Here is a 23,552-nt window from a genome sequence, read left to right as displayed (position 1 = left end):
CTTCTTCACCTAAAAAATGCAGATTACTTGAACTAAGAAAACAAACAACCCTCCTAAAACACAGTAAAATTTACCAAACTAATTTGTCTAGAATTTCCTAATTCTGCTTTGCATTGCAGAATTACAAAATGTAAGACATTTTACCTTAAGAATTAGCTTTTGTAATCTATGATATTAAGGAAAGATTTTCACTTCTTGAAAGGGAGAAAAGGAGTTAAATTTAGGAGGAAAAGCAAGGAATGGACTTTCTTTGACTTGCAAGACCTACCATGGCCTTACTGGGGATTACAACTATCTAGCAATAAAGAAGAAATGGTATGCAGTTCTCAGTCCCATAATTATAAAATGATAGTTAATATCTGACAAGAAACCTTTCTGACTCTCCTAACTTGTCTAGGACCCAAGAAATGGTTTCCTAGATCAGTTCAAGATGGACTATTGGGCTTGTGAAAGTCACTAGTTAAGATTCCACAGGACATCCACAAGCAGGCCATGATAATTATGGTTCATCCTCAGCATAGGTGTACTGGAAAGGAAAAGCCATTTTCATCATAAGAGGCCTGGTTCAGCTTTAAAATCCCTATTGAGAAAGAGGAAAGAATCAGCAGAGGCACCTAAAAGAAAAAAGAAAAGAAAGAATAATGAGCAAACAAATTGTTTCTGGACTCCCCCCTAACAGCACAATCCTTTCTTCATCAATGAGACTTTCTCCCAGGGAATGTGTTTATAGCAGCCATTCCCAGACCAATGGCCTTCAGATGTACTATACTGCAGGTCTCATCATCCCCATCCCAATACATCTGAAAGGCATCAAGAGGGGAAGGCCTTGTCTATTGGAATGCAGCCCATGTCTTCCATTAATTGAAAAAGCTTTTTTTAAAAACTCCATCATTGTCCAGTATTGAAATCCAGCAAGACAAACTTTCACGCCGCTCTTTCAATTAGAAGCAGGTTTTGCTTGCTGAACCTTCTACCTCTCTTTGTATTATTATTGCCTGCTTTGGTGGCACCCAGTGCTAACTCATGGTGTCACCCACCCACCCACCTCCATTGACTTCCACTCATTCCACACTACACAGAATCCTTAGTATGTTTTTGGGCTAATGTTACTCTTAAATTGTAATTTCCATATATCACTGAATGCAGTGGCAATACACTCAGCATTCTTTATCCACTGATTCCTTATCCACAGAGTCCAGGATCTACAACTTGAAAATATTTTTTAAAAATATATAATTTTCAAATAGCAAACCTTGATTTTGCCATTTTATATATTTTTACTCTGCCACTGTATTGACTGGGACTTGAGTATCCACAGATTATATATACAAGTTATTCACTGGGGGTCCTGGAACCAAACTGCAGCCAAGGGCCCACTGTATTTGAGATATAAGCAAATAGCAAAATTAAAATTATACCATTACATTGCAATATCATACGCACATGTATTTACATGTACATAGCTTCATGTGTTTAAAGTGAAAATTTGGTAAGATATGATGTTTTTAAAGAAACACTCACCCCACTCACAGCTCTTCAGCATTTTAAAGGAATGCTGATGAACTCCACAGCCCATTTAAGGAGGTGATTCACCTCCTTAGAGTGTCACCTGGTGAGGCCTGCACCCCTCTAGTGATGCCAGTGGAACAGTTCTTATCATCATGAAATACTTCCTAATGTTTAGGTGGAATCTCATATTGTCATATTGATGCTGAAGCAAGCTTGTTTTCTTCTGCTCCAGAGACTAGGTTATGGAGCAATGGATTCAAACTACAGGAAAAAACAAGCTTGCTTCAGCATCAATATGACATCCCTTCAAATATTTAAACATGGCTATCATGTTACCCTTAACCTTCTCTTCCCAAGACTAAACCTATTTGGCTCCCTAAGCTGCTCCTCTTAAGTCATGGTTTCCAGATCATTCACCATTTTGGTCACCCTCCTCTGGGCGTCCTTGTCAATATCCCTCTTGGACTGTGGTGCCCAGAACTGGACACAATATTCCAAATGAGGTATGACCAAAGGAAAATTATTATTATGGTGAATGATCTGGAAACCAGGCCCTATGAGGAGCAGCTTAGGGGTTGCGAAGTCAAAGGCTTTCATGGCCAGCATCCATAGTTTTTTGTGGGTTTTTCGGGCTATGTGGCCATGTTCTAGAAGAGTTTCTTCCTGACGTTTCACCAGCATCTGTGGCTGGCATCTTCTGAAACGTCAGGAAGAAACTCTTCTAGAACTTGGCCACATGCCCGAAAAAACCACAAAAAACTAAGCTTAGGGATTATTATTATTATTATTTGTATTTTCCCACCACTCCGAGGTGGATCAAGGCAGGATTATAGAGTGGTACTATTACTACACTCTTATTGATACAGCCTAGAATCAAGTCATTTAGATGCTGAATAGCACTGGACCCAGGTCAGAATCCTGTGGAACCCCACTAATCACTTCTTTCCAGGATGAAGAGGAGCTTTTGAGTTTGGTCCATCAACCCGCTACAGGTCCACCTAACAATCACACTGACCATCCAGTCCAACCCCCTGCCATGCAGGAAGACGCATTCAAAGCACCCCCGACAGGTGGCCATCCAGCCTTTGTTTAAAAACCTCCAAAGGAAGAGATTCCACCACACTTGATTCCTAAATAATTGTATGAATGAAACAATAAACAATTTTTTTAGGTGAACAGATATTGAAGCGTCTAGGAAAGTTTATGCTACATCATCTTTCATTCAGTCTCAAAGGTGCCAGAAGATCCCTTTGCATACTGATATTCCAGAGTAACATGGCTATGTCTCTGAATTTTGCATATATATATATATATAGCTAAAAAAAGAGGGGGAAAATAAACAGCTATAAATAAACAAAAAATTTTGGGAAGATGTCTTGAAGACTGTATTTCCATATATAAACCTGCTTGAGTTTAAGATCCACAGCGGAGGTCTTTCTCTTGGTCCTATAACAGTCATGTTGAGTGAGAACACAAGAGACAGGCTTTTTCATAGCTACTTCCAAGCTGTAGAACTTCCTCCCACAGGAGGATTGGCTGGCCTTCTCTCTGTTCTCTATTCCCCTGCAGTCTTTTTATTTTTATTTAGGTGGTTCCTAGGCTCTGTGGATCTGGAGACCAGGTTTTGAATTCCAGCTTGACCATGGAAACCTACACAGTGACCTTGGGCAAGTCACACACTCTCAGTCTCAGAAAACCCTGTGATAGGTTTGCCTTAAGGCTGTCGTAAGTTGGAAGTGACTTGAAAGCTCACAAGAACTTCTTAACTCATGTGGCAGAAAGGATGTTTAATGAGGTATGATGTGCTTTTATCCTTTTTTAAATATGTTCCAAATGTTTTCGCTTTGTGCTTTGACTTAATTAGTTTTTTAAACTCCTGCATAATAATATTTTTTTAATGTAATGGCACTTTATTTTAATTTGTTGTAAGCCAGCTTGGGTCCTGTGCCAAGAAAAAGTTGTGTTATAGATTAATTAAAGAAATAAATATGGATGGCTTTTGAAAATTGCCTGGAGAGGGCAAAGCAGTCCAGAGGCCTTGAGGCATCAGGCTTATCTATCTATCTATCTATCTATCTATCTATCTATCTATCATCATCTCTAAATTTTTTTCTCATTTATTTATTAAATTTATTTATTTATTTATTTATTTATGAATGAGATTTATACCCGGCCTTTCTCCCAAAATGTGGTTGAAGGTGGCTTACAATAATCTAAAAAGATGAAACTAAAACATTAATTGCAAAAGTTAAAAAGCAGTTAAGTACTAATATTAGAGCATATTGTATATACTAATATATAAATCTAGAAATTTTAGCCAAAAAATTGACTCCCCCCCCAAAAAAAACCAGTTGTCTTATCCATGGGTCAATGTACGTATATACATTAACTGTTAATTTTTGTTAAAGGAACATCCCTGGTGAAGGGCAAGAGCATTCTCTGCCCTGGAAGCACTGACCCGCCTCTACTCTCGCATTCATCCAGCCTTTAGGATAAGCACAAACAGTTTTGCCTGCTGGAATTTTAAACCTTCTTTGGCATTGTTTTCCCTCTACTACATCCTTTAGATCCTTTGCTATATAATCCTAGGTTTTACCCCTGACTTATCCATGGGCCATAACAAAAATACAACATTTTGGTCCCAAAACCTGCTTTTGATTTATACATGAGGTCAATTTATAGTCGAGTACATACATGTTAAATGTGGCATATGTATGGGTTTATAAGTTATATAGACTTACATACAACATATATATATATATATATATATATATATATATATATAATAAACCCATATATAGTTGAATATGTATGGATTAAAATGGAGTATGTTTGGGTTTATAAGTGATACAGTCTTATATATAACTTATATATATAATTCATATATAACTTATAAACCTGCATACAGTTGAATATATACAGGTTAAACATGGAGCATATTTGTGTTTATAAGTTATATAGTCTTATACATAACTTATATATATAACTTATAAACTAGTATATAGCCAAATATATATGGGTTAAATATGGAGTATATGTGTTTATAAGTTATATAGTCTTATATATAACATATATAAATATATACAACCTATAAACCAGATACAGGTTAAACATGGAGTATATTTGTATTTATAAATTATATAGATGTGTGTGTGTGTAATAAACCTGTATATAGTCAAGTATATATACATATATATATATATATATCATATATAACTTATACGCCCATACACAGTCGAGTATATAGGGGTTTATGAATTGAAAAAACAGAGACTGAGGGACAAATGCAGAGAAATGTAAGCAGGATCTGATGTCCAGGAGAGAACCCTAGGAACCACGTCGGACCTCAGAGAGGGAAGCATTTGGGATGCTTAGAGATGTTTCCCCGAAATCTTTGTGTCTGGTTATTTCCAGATGATGCTGATGTTGATCATCTTCATGGTCTTCTTTCTTTCTTTCTTTCTTTCTTTCTTTCTTTCTTTCTTTCCTTCTTTCTTTTCCATTTCTCCCTTTTTCTTTTGGCAAACAGGGGAGGCTGCTGTTCTGCAGGCCAAGGGTGCAGCCCTCCTCTCTGTGTGTGTCTCCCCCAGCAGCCCTTCCTTCCTTCCTTTCTTTCTTTCTCCTGGAGGTGATGTTCTGCAGTGGTGACATTCGTCTAGCAACCGCCGGCCGAGGCCAGCAACGCCGCTGCAGCTGGGCTTGGCTTTGAAACGGGCGAGACAATGGGCGCCAGTGTTCTCCTCTCTCTGGCTTGGCCTTTCCCTGATGCTGCTGCTGCTGCTGCTGCTGCTGCTGCCCTTGGCCTCAAAGTCTCTTCTGCCTCGGCGCCCGGCCTTGTTCCCAGAGCCATCCCCCTGGGATGCCAGGGATGGCAAGAGTCAGGTGAGAGGAGGCCAAGGGCCCAGGTTGTGCCCGGGACCCCAAGCCCATGCCAACCTCTAGATTCTGGGAACTGGCACAGAGAGAGAAGGACCAAGATCTGAAAGGGAACTCTGACCTGGGGAGTTTTGTTAGCATCAATTTGTAGGGCTTTATAAGACCAACAAACCCCAGATCCTGGCTTTCTCAGTTGAAAAGGAAAGCCAGGCCCAAATATAACTTTTAAAGCTGTATATAGTTGAGTATATACAGGTTAGACAGGGAATATATTTGTGTTTATAAGTTATATAGACTTATACATAACCTATATAAATATATAACTTATATATAGCTCCGCTCCGCGCCCCACAACAAACTCCCAGAATTCCATAGCCTTGAGCCAGAAAAGAGTTAAGGCGCTTGGGGAAATACAAATTCCAGAATTCCATAGCAATGAGCCAGGGCAGTTCAAGCGGTGTCAATCCGGATTATTCCTGCCATGCGGAAGAGGCGGTAGTCTCTTGCAACATAAAAAGGCGGAAGAAAGAACACTTAACAGCACGTTTAAGACTATATATATATATATATATACGTATAAGTATGAGATTCAGACTCAGATTCAGAACAGTGTGGTTTGATATCCAAGAAAGCTCACGCTAAAATAAAAACCCAGTTACTGTAATCTTAAAAGCGTTGCCACATTTTCCCTTCCCTTTCCCTTGCTGCAAGAGACTTAAGGGGGCTAAGACTTTGCAAACGACTGCAATCGCCCGATGATGATGGTGATGGTGATGGTGAAGAGGGAGTCCTAGGAAAACAACCCAGGAAAACTAGCCAGTTCGCGGGGCGGGGTTATAATTATTTTTTCCTTGGAAGAATAAGACCACTGCTTTCAATGAGACTCTAGAAAGACTTCTAGGGAAGTGGTTGGAACCTTCTGTAGGCACTTTATTCCTTTCTCAGGATGGTAGGAATGGGGTGTAGACGCTTGGCTGGGCTTATGTCCCATTGACCTCAGTGAGGATTCCTCTGGAGTAGTCCTACAGAAGACTCGGATCGCTGATCCTCTGGAGTAGGCCTATAGAAGAATATGAACATTGAATCTCTGGAGTAGATGTCATCATTGATCACAATAAAATGATTAACTGATTGATTGGCCTATAGAAGGCCTGCACTATGGGGCGGACTTCAGCTCCTTCCCCCCTTCAAAACCTCGATTCAGGCGGGCAGAATGATAGAATCATAGAATCGTAGAGTTGGAAGAGACCCCCAGTCCAACCCCATTTTGCCATGCAGGAACTCCCAATCAAAGCATACCCGACAGATGGCCATCCAGCCTCTGTTTAAAGACCTCCAAAGAAGGAGACTCCACTACACTCCGAGGGAGTTTGTTCCACTGTCGAACAGCTCTTACTCTCAGGAAGTTCCTCCTAATGTAATCTCTTTTCCTGTAGCTTGCATCCATTGCTCCGGGTCCTATTCTCTGGAGCAGAAGAAAACAAGCTTGCTCCCTCCTCAATATGACATCCCTTCAAGTATTTAAACAGTGCTGTCATATCACCTCTTTACCGTCTCTTCTCCAGGCTAAACATGCCCAGCTCCCTAAGGCGTTCCTCATAGGGCTTTATGGTTTCCAGACCCTTCACCAAAGTCTGGTGGCTTTCAAGGAGACCTTACTCTGAAGGAAGCCCTGCTATTTCCTACTTTGTCTATAGGGGCTGCATCCGCACTGCAGCAATGATGATCCAGGCTGAAACCGCTTTAACTGTCACAGGCTCAAGGCTGTGGAATCCTGGGCATTTGCAGTTTGTTGTGGCACTGGAGCTCTCTGACAGAGTGGGCTAACTGCAGAAGCCCATGATTCCATAGCAGTTTAAGTGGTGTCAGACTGGTACCCTCAGCACTCCAGCGCATTGGTTTTCGTTCTTCCCTGTCCAGCTCTCACATCCATGCATGGTGATGGGGAATACCGCTGAGATCCCCAAACTTTGGTTCTCCGGGCATTTTGGACTTCCCACTCCCAGAAGCCCCTGCCGCCAAGAATCCTGGGAGTCAAGTTCCAAACCCCTCCACGGTTGGGAATCCTTGGGACGATTCTGACTTTAGTGCTCAGCTGTGTCTCTTCTTGACACTTGAAGTCCGGTCTGGATTCCCCCCCCACACACACACACAAGTAGGCTGCATCCACACTGGAGAAAGAACCCGGTTTGGCACCGCTTTAACTCTTTCCTGGCTCAAGACTATGGAATTCTGGGAGTTGGAGTTTGTTGCCCTCGGGGCGGATTGGGTAGATTTGAATTGGAATTTCACTTGTTCTGGGAATTGAAAATTATAGCACTGAAATGTACTGGGGGAATCCTGGGAGTTGTAGTTTATTGTGGCAGCAGAGATCTCTGACAGAGAAGGCTAAATGTCTCACAAAACCCCAGTTCCCAGAATTCCCTAGCATTGAGCCAGGGCAGTTAAAGTGGTCTCAGACTGGATTATTTCTGCAGTGTGTTTTGGACCTATGTTTTCCTTTCCGATCGGCTCCCTAGTAAATCTGGTTATAATTCTGGTTTTTACATTAATCTGCTACAGTTTTGAGTGTTGGACTATGGAGACCAAGGTTCGGATCCTGGCTCGGCCATGGAAACCCAGTGGGTGGCCTTGGGCTATAAGTCACACTCTCTCAGTCCCAGAAGATAATGGCAAGGGCAAACCCCCTCTGAAGAAACTTGCCCTATGATAGGTTGGCCATCAGTCAAAAATGAGGAGGCACACAGCAACAACAACTTTGGAGAGAAGGCGCAGGGGCAAGGAAAGCCACCTGTAAAAACCCACTCGCATTGGGGTCTAGGATTCGAACCCAGAGCCTCCCGGAGGGCTGCGATCCTTTGGGAGGCGGAGGAACGGGGGCTGAGCCTTGCTTTCCCTTCCCTCCCAGTGTTTACCGATCGCTGATCTCGGGGAAATATAGGACCGATTAATCCAGCCGCAGGTTCCCCCCGAGCCGCGATTGTGCGGGAGATGGTTGGCGAGGAAAATAGACAATTATCCGCTGTTAGCTTTCCATAAAGATCGCATTAACTTGAATTAGTTATCAGACAAAAGAACATCGGAGAGCTGCACCTTCCTTGCCTGCCAAGGCAACCGGGCGCGGGGGGAGGGGGGCACTTGCTCCACGTTGGAGGCAGAGGAGGAGGAGGAGGCAAGGGAACACACACACACACACACACACACACACACACGTAGGCTGCGTCCACACTGGAGAAATAATCCAGTTTAGCACTGCTTTAACTCTTTGGCTATGGAATTCTGGGAGTTGGAGTTTGTTGTGGGGCCCAGAGCGGAGCCTTGAGCCAAACTTAAAACGGTGCCAAAAAGGGTTATTTCTCCAATGTGGATGCAGCCGAAGAGGCCAGCCACAGCTACAAGCGAAACATCAGGAATAAACTCTTCTAGAGCACAGCCAACAGAGCCCGACATTAATCCGTGTTTCTTAGTGATGCGCCAGATGGAGGATCTTTGAGAATTCCCTCCTAGATAGGCAAGGTTGAGATGGAGGATGTGTCCTGGAAAAGGAGAACAGGGAGGGGCTGAAGGCAGGGAAACGGAGGCATTGGGGGCAAAGGGGGGTGATAAATGATGGCGAAAGAGAATGTCGGAAAGCTTTCTGGCTTGCCTCCATTCTGCTAGGCGATGAGAGACTGGCAGGGATTCCTCCCCTCCAAAAACAATCCCTGCCAGGGGGGTGCTGGGCTCCTGGGGAAGGGAGGCAAGGGCATCCTGGCTCTCATTGTGTCAGCAAACAATCCCCCGCCTTTCTTCCCCAAGGATGGCAGAGGGAGGTACTACTGGACGGAGTAGAAGATCCCCTCGCCCTCCCTAACTCCCCCTCCCCATTAATTGGGTACACACACACAAAAGTAATACGGTATATACAGTATATATGTCCAAAGTATAGACAAACAGTATATACAAAATATAGACAAAAAGTAATATAGACAACACACACACACACACACACACACACACACTTTTCAAAATGTTGCCGAGCTTTTTCAAAGCAAAAGAAAGACCTGCGACCCGCCCAGGAAGAATTACACCCGAAGCGCAATAAAAGGAAGGGTGCTTTTTTTGGGGGGGAACCACAGCTCCCAGAGTCTCCTAGCCAGGGTGGCTACTGGGGGGGGGGGCATCCTGGGAATTATAGTCCCCCAAGGGCCAGGAGGCTCAGGAGGGGCGATTTGGTTAAGCCAGAGTGGTCCAGAAAACGCTGCAGAAATGATCCAGTTGGAGACCAATGCTAGAGGGTTGTGGGGACGGTAGTGTCGTGAGAATCTGAGCCTTCTCAGTTACAAACTACAACTCCCAGGATCCCCTAGCCCTGAGCCCCAGTTCAATCGGTTTCTTGAGTTCTTTCTTGAGTGTTTTAGACCCCAACCTTGGTTTTCTGTGCCCCGTTTCCCAAGGCCCTCCCTCGGTGGGCTGGCTCTGTGTGGTCGGGGCCTTTCCCAGCTGGCCTTCTTTCTTTCTTTCTTTCTTTCTTTCTTTCTTTCTTCCCCTCCTGGGCCCGGGGATCGGGGGCGGGGGGGGGCTCCCTGGGCTCGTTTGCACCTGCGTCGCTTCGGGCTCCTTCAGGAATGCGCTGGAGCTTGTAATCAGCTTTGTGGAGCCATTGAGTTGCACGGCTGAGTGGACCTCGCAAAGCCCGCCGAGCCCGGCCCCAGTGAATGGGAGTCAGCATGGGGCTCCTGGCCAAGGGCCGGCGCTGCCAAATTCCAGCAGAGACCCTCACAATCGCTCCACACAGCCTCCCCGGCCCCGGCTCTCCTCACACACTCGGCCCCGAAGGGGAGGGAAGAAAGGCACTGGAAGGAACGGGGGAGGGAGCGAAATACCCGGTTGGTTCCCAGATTAAGGGCGAAAAAATCAAGGAGGCGCCGAGGGGTGGATTAACTATCCACCTAGCAAGCCAACTAGTTTAGCTACCCATCTGTCTCTCTAGCTACCCATCCAGCTACCAGCTACCCATCCAGCTACCCAGCTACCCATCTGTTTGTCTGTCTGTCTATCTACCCATCTACCCATCTACCTACCTACCTACCTACCATCTGTGAGGCTCCTCTTTTGGTTCCCAACTCCCTTTTGTTTAAAAGCAGCTTGGTTGTCTTTGAGGAAGAAAGTTAACCGTAAAAATCGTCCTCACAAGCAACTCTGAAAAGATCCTTTTTTACTTTTCCTCTTTAAAAAATACATTTCACAACCCGTATTTTGCAGAGTGTCCTATTGCAAGGGTTCCTGCGAAAGCAGTACATTTGGGAACATCAGGGGTTCAGAGGAAAGACAAGAAAGGAAGGTTTAATAATATCAGCAAAGGCTTCAACAGTCAAGAGTACTAAAACCTGCGCAGTCCTACGAATATCTAGACAGAAGGAAGTCTCGTTGATTTCAGCTGAAATTCCTCCTATGAATCTCCTTTTACAGGCGAGCAAGATTTTGCTTGGCGTTGTCTTGCCACTAAAGTCAAAGGGAAAGCAGGACTGACTTCGCAGTAAAAATTGTGCTTACAATCTATTTAAGTGCTGGCGAAACGTCAGGAATAAACTCTTCTAGCGCATGGCCACATAGCACAAAAAACCCACAAAGAAACTAACATCTGCTTAAGTGTTGATGTTGTGAAAAAGTGGCCACAGAAGTCCAGGGCACTCTTGCTAAGTATATTTTCTTCCTAGAATTCAAAGATATACTGGAAAATCAGTATGCAAAAAGATCTCGTAACACCTTTGAGACTTGAAAGAAAGAAGTTGGTAGCAGTTGGTACTAGTGGCAAGAAGTTGGTACTTCCTTCGTGGACTTCACCTTACTTCTGCTTCTTCTTCAGAGATGCTTTTGAAGAAGTAGGCTGAAGTTTGAGACAGCCCCAACTCTGTTTTTTCAGTCTCAAAGGTGCTACAAGTTCCTTTTTTTCAGTAAAAGAGAGACTTTCAGATTATGTTGTTCCTTTTTTAACGATCGGGTTCTCCAAATGGGGAGGGTGCAATATTAACAGAAGCCCCCTAACTGGGTCCTATTGCAGGAGGATATCCTCCTTTATGGACCCCTGAAGTGTAGGAAGGAAGGATCAGTCCATTCTACACATGACTCGGGAGTGAACATCTAACTTCCTATCCCAATTATCTAGCAGTATCCTGACAGCACCTGGTGGCAAGCAGGTCTATCTCCTTCCTAAAGACACCCTTATCTGGTGCAGGAATTCAACCCCCATTTTAAGAACAGGCTGACAATAAGGAATCTCAAACTTTTGCAGGGCCAGATCCATCAAGCCTTCATTGGTCGTTGGGTGCCTTCAAGTCAAGGCCAACTGATCACAGGGTTTTCCTGCCAAGATCTGATCTTGCTCAAGACCACCCAGCCCCAGAGGGTTTCCCTGTCTGAAAGGGAGAGTCCTGGCCCATTATTCAAAACCATACTGGCTCAAGCCTTCAGCATTTCGGATTTTTCAGACAGTAAGCCCTATTTAGTTCACCAAGGGCTTGTCTGCCCATTTATTCGATTGGCTAGTCAGCTAATAATCGTAAAATTTAGGCTCAACGTACTTTTGCAACGCCTTGAGTCAATGAGGCGTGGCATCGGTTTGAAGCCTAGTTAGTGGCTAGTTAGTGCTGAACCAAGACTTTTTACTGTCTGAGGCAAGGCAGCAAATGCATTGGCTCCCGAAGTGGACACAGCAACTTAAGGCGTGCTCCTTTATTTGCAGCGCTTGAAACACAAGGCCAAGTGTCTCTTCCTTGCAGTAAAAATACAACACGACACTAAACAAGTTCCTGCTCTTTCATGACACACACACAAATCTCCTGAGGTTACAACTGAAGCTGCCTAAGGGCAGAGAGGGGCCTGTGGCGGGTGTTATCCAGGCAGGTTCAAAGGAGAGAACCTTGTTTCTAGAGCAGGAACTTGTTTCTCAAACCACTTGTCCAGCTGCATCCTGCTTTGAATTCCCACCTGGAATAATACTGTGTCCAGTTCTGGGCACCACAATTCAAAAAGGACGTTGAGAAACTGGAGCGTGTCCAAAGGAGGGTGACTAAAATGGTGAAGGGTCTGGAAACCATGCCTTATGAGGAATGACTTAGGGAGCTGGGGATGTTCAACCTGGAGAAGAGAAGGCTAAGAGGTGATATGATAGCCCTGTTTAAATATTTAAAGGGATGCCATATTGAGGAGGGAACAAGCTTGTTTTCTGCTGCTCCAGAGACTAGGACCCAGAACAATGGATGCAAGCTCCAGGAAAAGAGATTCCAGCTCAACATTAGGAGGAACTTCCTGACAGTCAGGCTGTTCAACAGTGGAAGACACTCCTTCGGAGTGAAGTGGAGTCTCCTTCCTTGGAGGTCTTTAAGCAGAGGCTAGATGGCCATCTGTCAGGGATGCTTTGATTGAGATTTCCTGCATGGCAGAATGGGGTTGGACTGGATGGCCCTTGGGGTCTCTTCCAACTCTACGATTCTATGATCTCTGCTCCTCTTGCACACTCAGAATACCACGTAGTTGCCCACTTTCACGGAGCTTTACTGTTGTTGTTGTTAACTGCTGCCAAGTCGACTTGGATTTATGGCCCTCCTCCTGTGAATGTGAGACCTTCAAGTCCCACTGCTATCAACAGCCCTGCTCAGGTCTTGCAAACTCAGGGCTTCCTTGAGTGACTCAATCCATCTGGAGCCTGGTCTTCTTTCCCTACTGCCTTCCACTTTTTTTTTACTGTTGTGCAGCTTGGAATAGTTTCCCATCCTAGGATCCATTCGTTTTTCTTTCTTAAGTGGGTTTCCATGGAGAGGAGGGATTCAAACTCTGGTCTCCGGGGTCCTACTCCAACACTCAAAGGTACTACACCAGGGTGGATCTGGCCTTCCATTTTACTAAGCATTATTGTCTTTTCCAATGTTCTCATGGATATGTCCAAAGTGACCTCATTTTGAGTCATCTTGGCTTCTAGTGAGAGTTCAGGTCTGATCTGATCCAGGGTTGATCCATCTGTCTTTTTAGGTCCATGATATTCGTAGACCTCTCCTCCAGCACCCCATTTCTAAAGAGTTGAGGTCTGTCCTGTCAGCTTCCATTCACAGGATCCAGGAACCTGTTTCCTCAGTAAGCAGTCTTTGGCTCCCAGTCTTCGGCCTTTCAACTGTGGTGGGTAGATTTAAATTGGAATTTTACTATGCTCAGGAGTTGGGGAAATTATAGTACTGGAACACTGAGATCAAAAGTTGTTATTCGGGTCATGACAATTTCTCTGTTTAGGAATGTAAACATTTTGGAAATGGCTCCTAGCTCAAGATGTTAACCCAAATAAAGGAAATACTGCAAGAGACAGCTTAGGGACAGTGAAACAAAACATACCAACAAAAGATTGGGGATAGAGATGTATGTTAGGTGTAATATTTGAACACCCAGGGGTGTAAATGTTTAATTCAGTGTAACCAATAAGAATGTGATTTGTAGTTTTCTTTGTTCAAACTGCTCCAAAAACTTTGTTCACTTTGAATTCGGGGTCCCAGAATTTGGAATGTGAATTTCCTCTGGGAACAATCCTGCAGCTAAATACACCATGTTTCCTTTTCAGACTTGACCCCTGAGTCTCTCTAAGGAAAAGAAATCCACAACGAAACCACGAGGGTCCTTTCCTCACTCCCTCCTCCTTCATTCCCCCTCCTGGATCCTTCAAGAAAGCGTCTGGCTTTGACAACACTGGAGTTTAGCATTCACTGCTAAACTGAGGAACTCAGATAAATTGACACTAAAATAAGATGCTTCTTCTGCTCCTCTAACTGAATCAGTAACCTCTCCCGCCCAAACCGTGGTTCTTTCATGTAAGGGGCTACAGGGTTTATTTTGAGAAAGACCCAAGGGAAGGACCAGTCACCAGTTACCCTCAACCAGGGTGACCAGATAACCTCTTTTTCCAGGACCTGTCCTACATTTTCAACCTCCTGTCCAGGAGGAATTCCAAAATGTTCTCCATATGGAGAAGGACAATATTTCTAGGAATGTTTCTAGCTTTTATTTGGTCATGTCCTCCTTTTTTTCTGGAATGTCCTATGTTTTGTGGTGCCTTGTCCTCCTTTGTGGTGAGGACAGTGGGTCACCCTCAAGGGCTGCAGTCTCGTTGTGCAAAGCTGTCTCTGAGGATGGCGAAGTCTGGAAATGCAAGTTAGGTCCATCATGTGCAACAGTTTTACTGGCTAAACCTTCAGGAGGTCATAGTTTTACACCTTCTTTGTCCAGATCTTCACTTTGGAAGACCTTCTCCTTGGACTTCCACCCTTATTGATGACGAATGAACAGATGACGGGGAACAGTTTGATCCGTGTTAAAAAGCTGTGGCAACACTCCTATGAGCACTTTACTACCTCCCACTTCACTAGATTGAAAGAGAAGGATCCAGCTGGACAACTCCCATTGATTTCAACGGCGGCGTTAAGCGGGGGCTTAACTGCTTCTTAGTGAAATCAAGGGAACGAAAAGGAAGCCTTAAGCATTTTAACGGCGATTTTATGCTCTTTTTTGAGGGGGGGAACAACTTCTCTGCTTTAATGTGCTTATAGTTGAAAGGTAGTGAAGGAAACTGTGCTAAAGTTTGGAAGGAAAAGGAACCAACAAGCCCAAATCTGTGTCCATCCTTGACACCTGAAATATATAGGCCAAAACCTTCTTGTAACGGTTCCCAGAAGCTATTCCAATCCCAGTTTCTTTCCTCCAGAATAAAGTTTCTATCCGGCCCCTCTTCTTGTTGTTTTACTTCCCCCCTTCCCTTCCCTTCCCCTCCCCTCCCCGCCTGGCTTGGAAGCTGGATGCTCTATTTTCCGACCGTGTTGCTTCTTCCAGCCATTCTCAGTGACAAGTCATGAGGATATGCAGTAATTCAGAAATTAGTGAATATTTTTTTTTATTCTTGGTGGGGGCGTTGGATTAAGAGGCTGGGAGAGTGTGAAACAAGTCAACGTGTAATTGTATGATAAGGCTCTCACGAGGAATTTATTGGCCAAGTTGCTATTTCTATTCCTTCCTAATCTCGTTTAGCACATTCATTCTCTGCAATCTGTCTCCATAATCTTCTGTGACAGAATGGCAGCCAATAGAAGCATGCATGTTTGGAGAGAAGAGAAAATATGCAGAGGCGTGATAAACTGATGCTAATTATCCATATTTAGGACACCGAGTGCAGAAGATCAAGGTTTACAAATAACAAACCCGAGCCAGTGATGATGGCTTCCTAGGGTGGAATATATTGGAGGGGACAAGATAAGGGCTTCACATGCCGAAGAGATTTATTGGTCAAAGGGTTCACCTTCCACTTCCCCCACTTTCATACAGCAGTAAATTATTTGGGCTAAATTCGCCAGAACATTACTCTTTTATTTGGCAACGGGCCACGGCTTGCTCCCGCTTTGTGTCTTTTCAATGCAAATCCTTGTAGTGTAACATCAGTTGATAAGAAGGAAATAATTGAAGTAATAGGTAATTCCCTTTAAATTGGGCATATAAGGACAGTAAGGTAATCGCCATCTAATGGGCTGGGAAGGGGAAGAAGGGTGGGGTCCAAAGCGGAAAACAGCGAGCGGAGGGGGAAAGAAGACCAAACGCCGGCTATTCGCCTACGTCGGGACCGGCAACGAGGAAAGAAAGAAAGAAAGAAAGAAAGAAAGAAAGAAAGAGAAAAAGTGTGGCTTGGGTATAAGGCACACTTCGAAGCTGAGACCTAACCCTTGACTACTTCATCCCCCCCCCCAAAAAAAAAGTGGTCTTTCCCAAAATCCCTGGCAAGAAAGAAATCGCGCACACATTGAAGTGATGAACTTAACTCCAAATCCCATTTTTAGCTCGCTCTTTTTCTCTCTCCCTCCCTCCCTGAATTGGCTCGGAGAAATAATGTGGGGATTCAATTTGGCAATATTTGGGCTGCACGGTCGAGAGGTTAGCCGCAGTGATCTTAGTACTTTGCCATAATTGCGTTGTCACTTTTCCAGGCTCCTTCGGCACCTTGAGAATAGGCTCGGCTGGCAAGGGCTTTTCGGGGTTGGTGTGTGTGTGAAGCTGATTTTATTCTGTCTTTAATATGGGCAGGAAATGCACTGCGTTCTCACTATTTGTCTCTCCCTTTTCCTACTTCCTCCTTCTTCTTTAAAAGCCTTTCTCTTTGCAGAATTGCTGCGCCTTTGATCGTTCACTGTTCTTCCTTTTTCTTGTCTTATGGATGCGTCCTTGGTTGTTTTCACGCTGCTAGGATACCACCGCTGCTTTCCAACCCAATAACCGGTTAGTAGAAAAAGGCTCACCTTTCCTTAGCCATCAGGTAGGCAAGGTTGCTTGGGATCGGAAAGAGACTGGCTTGGGAAAGGGGAAAGGAAGAGTCTCATCTCATTCTCCTATTCATTTTGCAAATTGTGACCACTGGAAGCTGAGAGCTCACACCTTCCCAGCTATTTTCTGGGCTCCATCCAATTTCTAGCCTTCACCTGTGCAGGCCAGGTAATCCTCTTCCAGCTACAGTCAAATAAATCCAGTTGCTGGTCCCAACTAGAGGAGAGTTGGAGCAGTGGCTGAACAGTAAGTGCAGTGAGTCTACTCTACTTGGGCCTAGCAATTGGACCAGATCCTATGTTTTCTGAGTTATGTTATGATCTAAGAGAGTGGTCTGTCAGTATTTTGCAGGACCTGAACTCCTCTCTTTAAAAAGAAGACCAAATTTGGATTCCTTCTGCTTTTGTTTTACAAATGATACTACCCTGAGGGGAGAGCAGAGATGGTGTCTGATACACACCAGATACAAAAGGTATTCCTGTGTGAAATCCAAGGTTTTCATGGCTGGCATCCATAGGTTTTGTGAGGGGGGGGGGGGGGGAGCTTTTCTGGCCATGATGTGGCCATGTTCTAGAAGACTTCGTTTCTGACGTTTTGCCAGCATCTGTGGCTGGCATCTTCAGAAAATGCATTCTCTAAAGATGCCAGCCACAGCTGCTGGCGAAACATCAGAAACAAAGTCTTCTAGAACATGGCCACATACTGTAGCTCAGGAAAAAACCCCCAAAAGGTATTCCTCACCGAGTACTATTCAAGCATTTTATTTTGGCTTGAAATATGGATTAGAACATGAGCCATAAATTGTATTTACACTCCACAGCAGTTTGATATCACTTTACCAGCTCCATCACTTAGACGTTTCTTCTGGGGAGATCTAGTCCGCTCACCTTCGTTTCCCCAAAGTACAGGACAAAAATTCTCCAGCAAAGAATTCCAGGTACCTCGCAAACTGCAAATGCCAGGATTCCATGGGATGGAAAGGTGGCAGCTAAAGTGGGATCAAACTGGTGCAAATGTACAGTGTGGATGTCCTCAGGAACAGGACTCTAAATGACAGATGATACAGAACAGCTAGTATGCTACAAACAGTCAGAGGAAGTGACCCTCTGTACTAAGCTGTGGATCTTGTGCAGGTGGGAGCCGTGGGGCCCTCCAGGTGTTAGTGGGCCATCACCCCAGCTAGCACAGCCCAGGCTATGAGAAATGCTGGGGGATGCAGTCCAGCAACATCTGGAGGAATGCATGAATCTTACCCTTGATCTAAGAGCTGAGCTTTTTGAAGAGCAGGGATTCTAGGGGGCCTTTCCCATGCTGATGTATCCTGGGAAAGAGGCATAGCAACCTGGACAGGTTTAAGGTTTCTGGAATTCCATAGTTAACCACTTTGGCACAGTGAGCAGGTGATGGAGATGGGAGAAAAGCCTATGCATTAAAGATCCTCCCCTGCTATTCAGACCTGTCTTTGAGTACAAGGTTGAGGCCGCATCCTTTTGCTTCTCCCTAATTTATTTAGGTAGACATCACCACGATCTCTAGCATCTCCTCTACAGGAGTCCATGATGACAAGGAGCAATGGAGACCTACTCTCCCCGCAGAGTTTGGCAAAGGGATGGGTTTGGACCGCATCTCCCAGAATCCCTCAGCTTTTTCCGACCTGGCGAGAGAGATCAGGGATATGCTTGACAAGGCGGGACAGTTTGAAAGTAACACTTTCTTGTATTATGGGCCGTCCTCCTTTCCGTCCAAGCTACGCAGCCCGAGGCCTACTACAGGTTTACTTTCTCTAGTACAGGAATCACAGGAATAAACTCCACCTACCTCCAGAGGAGGAGCGATTTACCTCGACGGTTCCTTGGCAGGCGTCTGTTTCCACACAGCGCAGAGGAGGCTCAGTCTGGGGATGATGGGGTTTGCTCTGAGTAGTCCCTCCACTCTGCCAAGGAGAAGAAGAAAAATCCCATAAAAGTTCATTCTTCAGTAAAACCCAAACACAGCGATATTGCCTGCTCTTTCCCTTTGGGTGGGACCTTCTCCCAATATAATCCTAACCACGTTTACTCAGAAGTCCTAGTGGTTTGAGCGTTGGACTACGACCCTGGAGACCAGGGTTCAATTCCCAGCTCGACCATGGAACCCACTGGGAAAGTCACACTCTCCCCGCCTCAGAAGAAGGCAATGGCAAACCTCTTCTGAACAAGTCTTGAACCCCATGATTTTAGGGTCACCATAAGTGGGAAACGACTTGAAGGCACACAATACACACACAATAGCATTGAAGTTTAGTAGTAATACTTTTCAGAGAAATATGCTTGGGGGAGAAAATGTCATTTGGCTTTACACTTGTGGCGGCTCTGAGCAAAATCCAGTTCTAGAGCAGAGATCATTAAAACGAACGGGACGTTTAAGGCGACACTAAGATTAATTTCATTTATTCTGACAGGTCTAGTTTAAAGATGTGTATTTTAGTACAAGTGGACCTTCTAGCCATCCCTCGGCCTGTTTCCTTAAATACAACCACTAACCCGAGTCGGGATCTTCATTTCTCCTGTCACAACGTATCCAAAGGGCAGAAGCCTCCACTCCTTGAGGAGACTTGGACTCTTCTTTATTGCATGACAAGAGCTAGTCATGTTTATTATAGTAAAAATAGCAGAAGCATTGAGTGATGGCAGTTAAAGCAGTATCAAACCCAAAGCAGAAGTGAGTCTCACTCAGTTGAGCGAAGCTCAAGTCCCACTGAATGGGATTCTGGTGAGATGGGTTCAAAGACTGTGGTTTATGCCTCCTTAACCTGGGAGGGGGAGGGATCCACCAGAGTTTTTCTTGAAGACATTTTCTTTTCCTTGGTTAACGTTTTCAAACGATAGGGTTATGATCAATGAACTAATCTAATCTGAGCTCTTCCCCAAGTCTGTGGGAAGAGTTGGCTGGCTGCATTTTTCATTGCAAAACAACAAATCAGAACATGCCTAAACTATGGAAGGACATAATCACCTCCAGTCTCTTGTTCGCTCCTCATGCTCTTCACTAGTTTGTTGTTGCTGTTGTTGTTGTTGTGTGCCTTCACGTAGTTTCAGACATACTGCGACCCGGACCTATCATAAGGCTTTCTGGGCAAGTTTCTTCAGAGGGGTTTGCTTGGCCATTGCCATCCTCTGAGACTGAGAGAGTGTGACTTGCCCAAGGTCACCTAGGGGTTTTACATGGTCATGTAGAGGCTACATGATTCACGAACCAACGTTTCAATGTCGATCAAATCTAACATGGGCTTTATCGTTTTGGAATAAACTCTTCATCTGTGACACCTCTTCTTGGCTTGCATGAGGTGGAAAGGTATGGAGGGACTCAAACGACTAAGATAAATCACCTGGTAACTGTTTTTGTTGGGAAATCATTGCCTTCTCCCTCAGATACATAGGTTTTCCCCTGCATGCAAACTCCACTGCCTTCCTCTTTAAAACATGCCATTTGGCCTTGCTGAATCACAAGGGCAATAAATACTTTTGCAAATTGGTAAACAAATCATGTGATTTAGCTGACTTCCTTTAAGAAGTTTTCTCACACACAAACACACAAAAAGAGATTCTCCTGCTGCTCTCCCGCCTCCCTCTCTCTCAACTTTCTTTGGAAAGATGGAGCGATAAAGAGTTCTTCTTTTACCTGAACTATTCCTTAGCTAGGTTAGGATGCAGCGTCTAGGCATATGTAGATTCAAGCCATTCGTTTTGTTTTTAAACTACAAGCTATCTGTGCTGTTTTTGAGTCAGCCTCAGTCCTTAGGGAGCGTGGTTAGACAAAGACACGTTTCTGCTACTCTGCTGGTTTAAAGCTAGACCCTAACAGGCTTGGCTTTGATAGTTTTGATATTTTGGTTTCCTCAACAAAGGCTGAAGCCTTAGGAAACTTGAATCCTCAACAGTTTTTGAAGAGTGCTGGTAGACTCAGCTAGTCATGAAGTGTATTGGCCTTGCGTTTCAGGTATTCAAGTGAAAGTAACAAAAGTGCAGTGGTTTGAATGTAATTGAGGAGTCTTTACTCAATTAGTATCTGTAAGTTTCTTGCACGCCTTCACCTCCTTTACCTCCTATGGTTCTAGACTAGGCTCTGAACTGTAGCACTAGAGACATTTTCTTCCAAAGGCACAGTAAGAAGTAAGCCTCACCAACACCTTGTCTTGATCAGAAGGTTTGTTCCCAAGTAAAGATGAATAAGGATTGGGCTGTATGCGAAATACAGGATTCTACTTATCCTATAGAAGTGAAGATTTCTTGGCTCGGCCTGTGTTGGTTTCTCTCACTCCTACTAACAGAGCTTAGCTCTCAAAAGGTGCCACAATTAGACCCAGTGTACATCTCTGGGTGAGCTGGAATATATCTAAAAGGATTTCTGGGTTTCACTTGCTTTAGCAGCAACAATAAACAACATTTTTTAAATCAGGTGGCTGAAAGAAGGAAAGCTGGTTTTGGGAGGGAGGAAGAGTGAGTTGTGTGCAGAAAATTCAGTGAAAATAAATTCTGAACTGGATTTAGAGGCATCTTGCTCCTTAAGTTTAAAGTCTCTCTCTCTCTCTCTCTCTCTCTCTCTCTCTCTCTATATATATATATATATATATATATATATATATATATATATAGTATCTCATGATATATTGTTTTTGAAATATGTAGTCACACAAATTATATTAAGATAAAGAACCTGATAGCATCCTGATAGCAGCAGGTTGGGAAAGGCTAAGCTGGGTTTTCCAGTCATTTTTTAAAAAATCTATTTATATTCAAATGAGGTCTTCATCTTTTTATTTGTCTGTGAGGCATGGCATGCCTCAGTGGCAAAACACTTGTTTTGTATACCAAAGGTCCAGGTTTTGATGTCTTCTCTGTAGGGCCAAGAACAACTGACTGAAGACAAGTTGGGCCATTTCCATTGTACACAAGGCTGAGGTATATCAGCCAATGAACTGAATCAATACATAAGGCAGATTCCCTATCTTTCTAATCAGGCACAACTTGCATTTCTGTTTTGGAATGATACAGAGCTATGTCCATTGCTTGATGATTATAACATTCAAGAGATGGCTTGCATGAGTAAATAAGCTATTACTAGTAGAGAGTCAGATGGTGTAGTGGTTTGAGTGTTGGACTGCGACTCTGGAGACTGGGGTTTGAAACCCACTGGGTGACCTGGGTAAAGTCACATGCTCTCAGCCTCAAGGAAGGCAATGTCAAACCTCCTCTGAACAATTATTGCCAAGAAAATGTCATGATAGGGTCACCTTAGGTTTGTGATAAGTTGGAGACAATTTGAAGGCACACAACAACAACAACATCAAAGTCACATATCACAGGTAGAATCACCTAGCACTCTAATTCTCAATGAAGAGAGTTGACCCATTCAGCTGCTAGTTATCAGTGCTGAATAATCATTTTTGTTGTTGTTGTGTGTCTTCGTTTTCCACTTATGGTGACCCTAAGGTGACCCTATAATTTCTTGGCAAGAGTTGTTCATAGGAGGGTTGCTTTTGCTTTCCTCTGAGGCTGAGAGCTAGTGACTTGCCCAAGGTCACTCAGTGGAACCCTATCCTCCTTTCTGTTTCCTCATGATTCATTAGAAGCTCCCAGGGTTGTATAGGTCCATTAACATGAATTAGACTTCAGTCACCCATTACTAATTTAGATATCACTGATTTAAATTTACTCTAAGCATGACTAAGTCTGGATCCAACAGAGAGGTTGTTGTTGCTATTATTGTTGTGTTTTCAAGTAGTTTCCAAGTTATGGCAACCCTAAGATGACCCTATCCTCAGGGTTTTCTTGGAAAGTTTCTTCAGAGGGGGTTTGCTATTGCCACCCTCTGAGAATGAGAGACCATGGTTATCCATAGGTTTCCATGGCTGATTGGGGTTTTGAACCCTGCTCTCCAGAGTCATAGCCCAATGCTGAAACCACTACACCATGCTGGCTTTCATGCAGAGATTGTTAGGTTTTTCCAAATAGTGTGGACAATGGATATGAAAGGGGTTGGACAATTGTAACCATTTACTAGGAATAAAGAAAGAGGAAAGTTGTAAGCACCACGCTCAGTGTGTAGGTATGACAGATTTCAAATCAGATGTGGGGAGCATTGGCCCCTGGACTTAAACATATGTTATATCATCTGTTCACCAGGCTCCCCCTCCCACTTCCCATTCAAGTAATGACATACTTTTGTGAATGAGTTATTATGATTCAAAACACCAGACAACAACCAGGTCACCTCAAGCACATTACTTTCCAGCTATGAGTCACAAAGGACTATTTCATAGGTGTATTGATAACAGGCGATCTTGGAGATCTCTCATTCATGAGTCCCCCATATGTCAAGCTTGACTGGGTGGCAATTAACAACAACATATGTATTCCATCCAAATGTGGAACGCCTCTCCAATGAGGGACAGTGCATGCTTTTGTTAAGGCGATTAGGTGAGAAGCAAGTTCTGTTTCTGCTATTGGTGTTCTCAGTGTTGGCTGATAACTTTCAAAGGCTGGATCACCCATGCAAGGCATCAATTAATGCTACACTGGAGTGGTGAAGACACTCTTGTAAATTGTGTATCTGTGTGACCAGCTCCCCCCCCTTCCTACATACCATGCTCTGCTAATGGGACCAACCTGTTAGAGGCTCCTTTCAATGCTTGCAGACTCCTCCTCCTCCTCCTCCATTCTCTCTCAGGACATCATGCAGGCATCCCCTTGCCTGAAGGGAAGATCCAGAGCTTTCCAGCTTTGCATACATTTCTGTATTCTTTTGCAGGACCTAATAAATACAATACAATACTATGGATTTTGGATTACTCCTCCCCCCCC

The 23,552-nt window shown here is 44.1% G+C and overlaps 1 long non-coding RNA gene across 1 annotated transcript; it reads right to left on the bottom strand.

Moving 5' to 3' along the window:
• Nucleotides 1–569: 569 nt before the first annotated feature.
• Nucleotides 570–23,495, bottom strand: LOC149319209 (uncharacterized). The gene is made up of 3 exons (XR_016279849.1): nucleotides 23,358–23,495; nucleotides 18,529–18,643; nucleotides 570–614 (listed from the first exon to the last, which is right to left on the bottom strand). It is a non-coding gene; the product is annotated as an uncharacterized LOC149319209 (long non-coding RNA).
• Nucleotides 23,496–23,552: the final 57 nt, after the last annotated feature.

The sequence above is a fragment of the Sceloporus occidentalis genome, unplaced genomic scaffold (genome assembly GCF_023333645.1).
Source record: "Sceloporus occidentalis isolate IW3139 unplaced genomic scaffold, rSceOcc1.0.p SCAF_2, whole genome shotgun sequence".
Taxonomy (NCBI): domain Eukaryota; kingdom Metazoa; phylum Chordata; class Lepidosauria; order Squamata; family Phrynosomatidae; genus Sceloporus; species Sceloporus occidentalis.
This window is presented reverse-complemented; position numbering and strand designations above follow the sequence as displayed.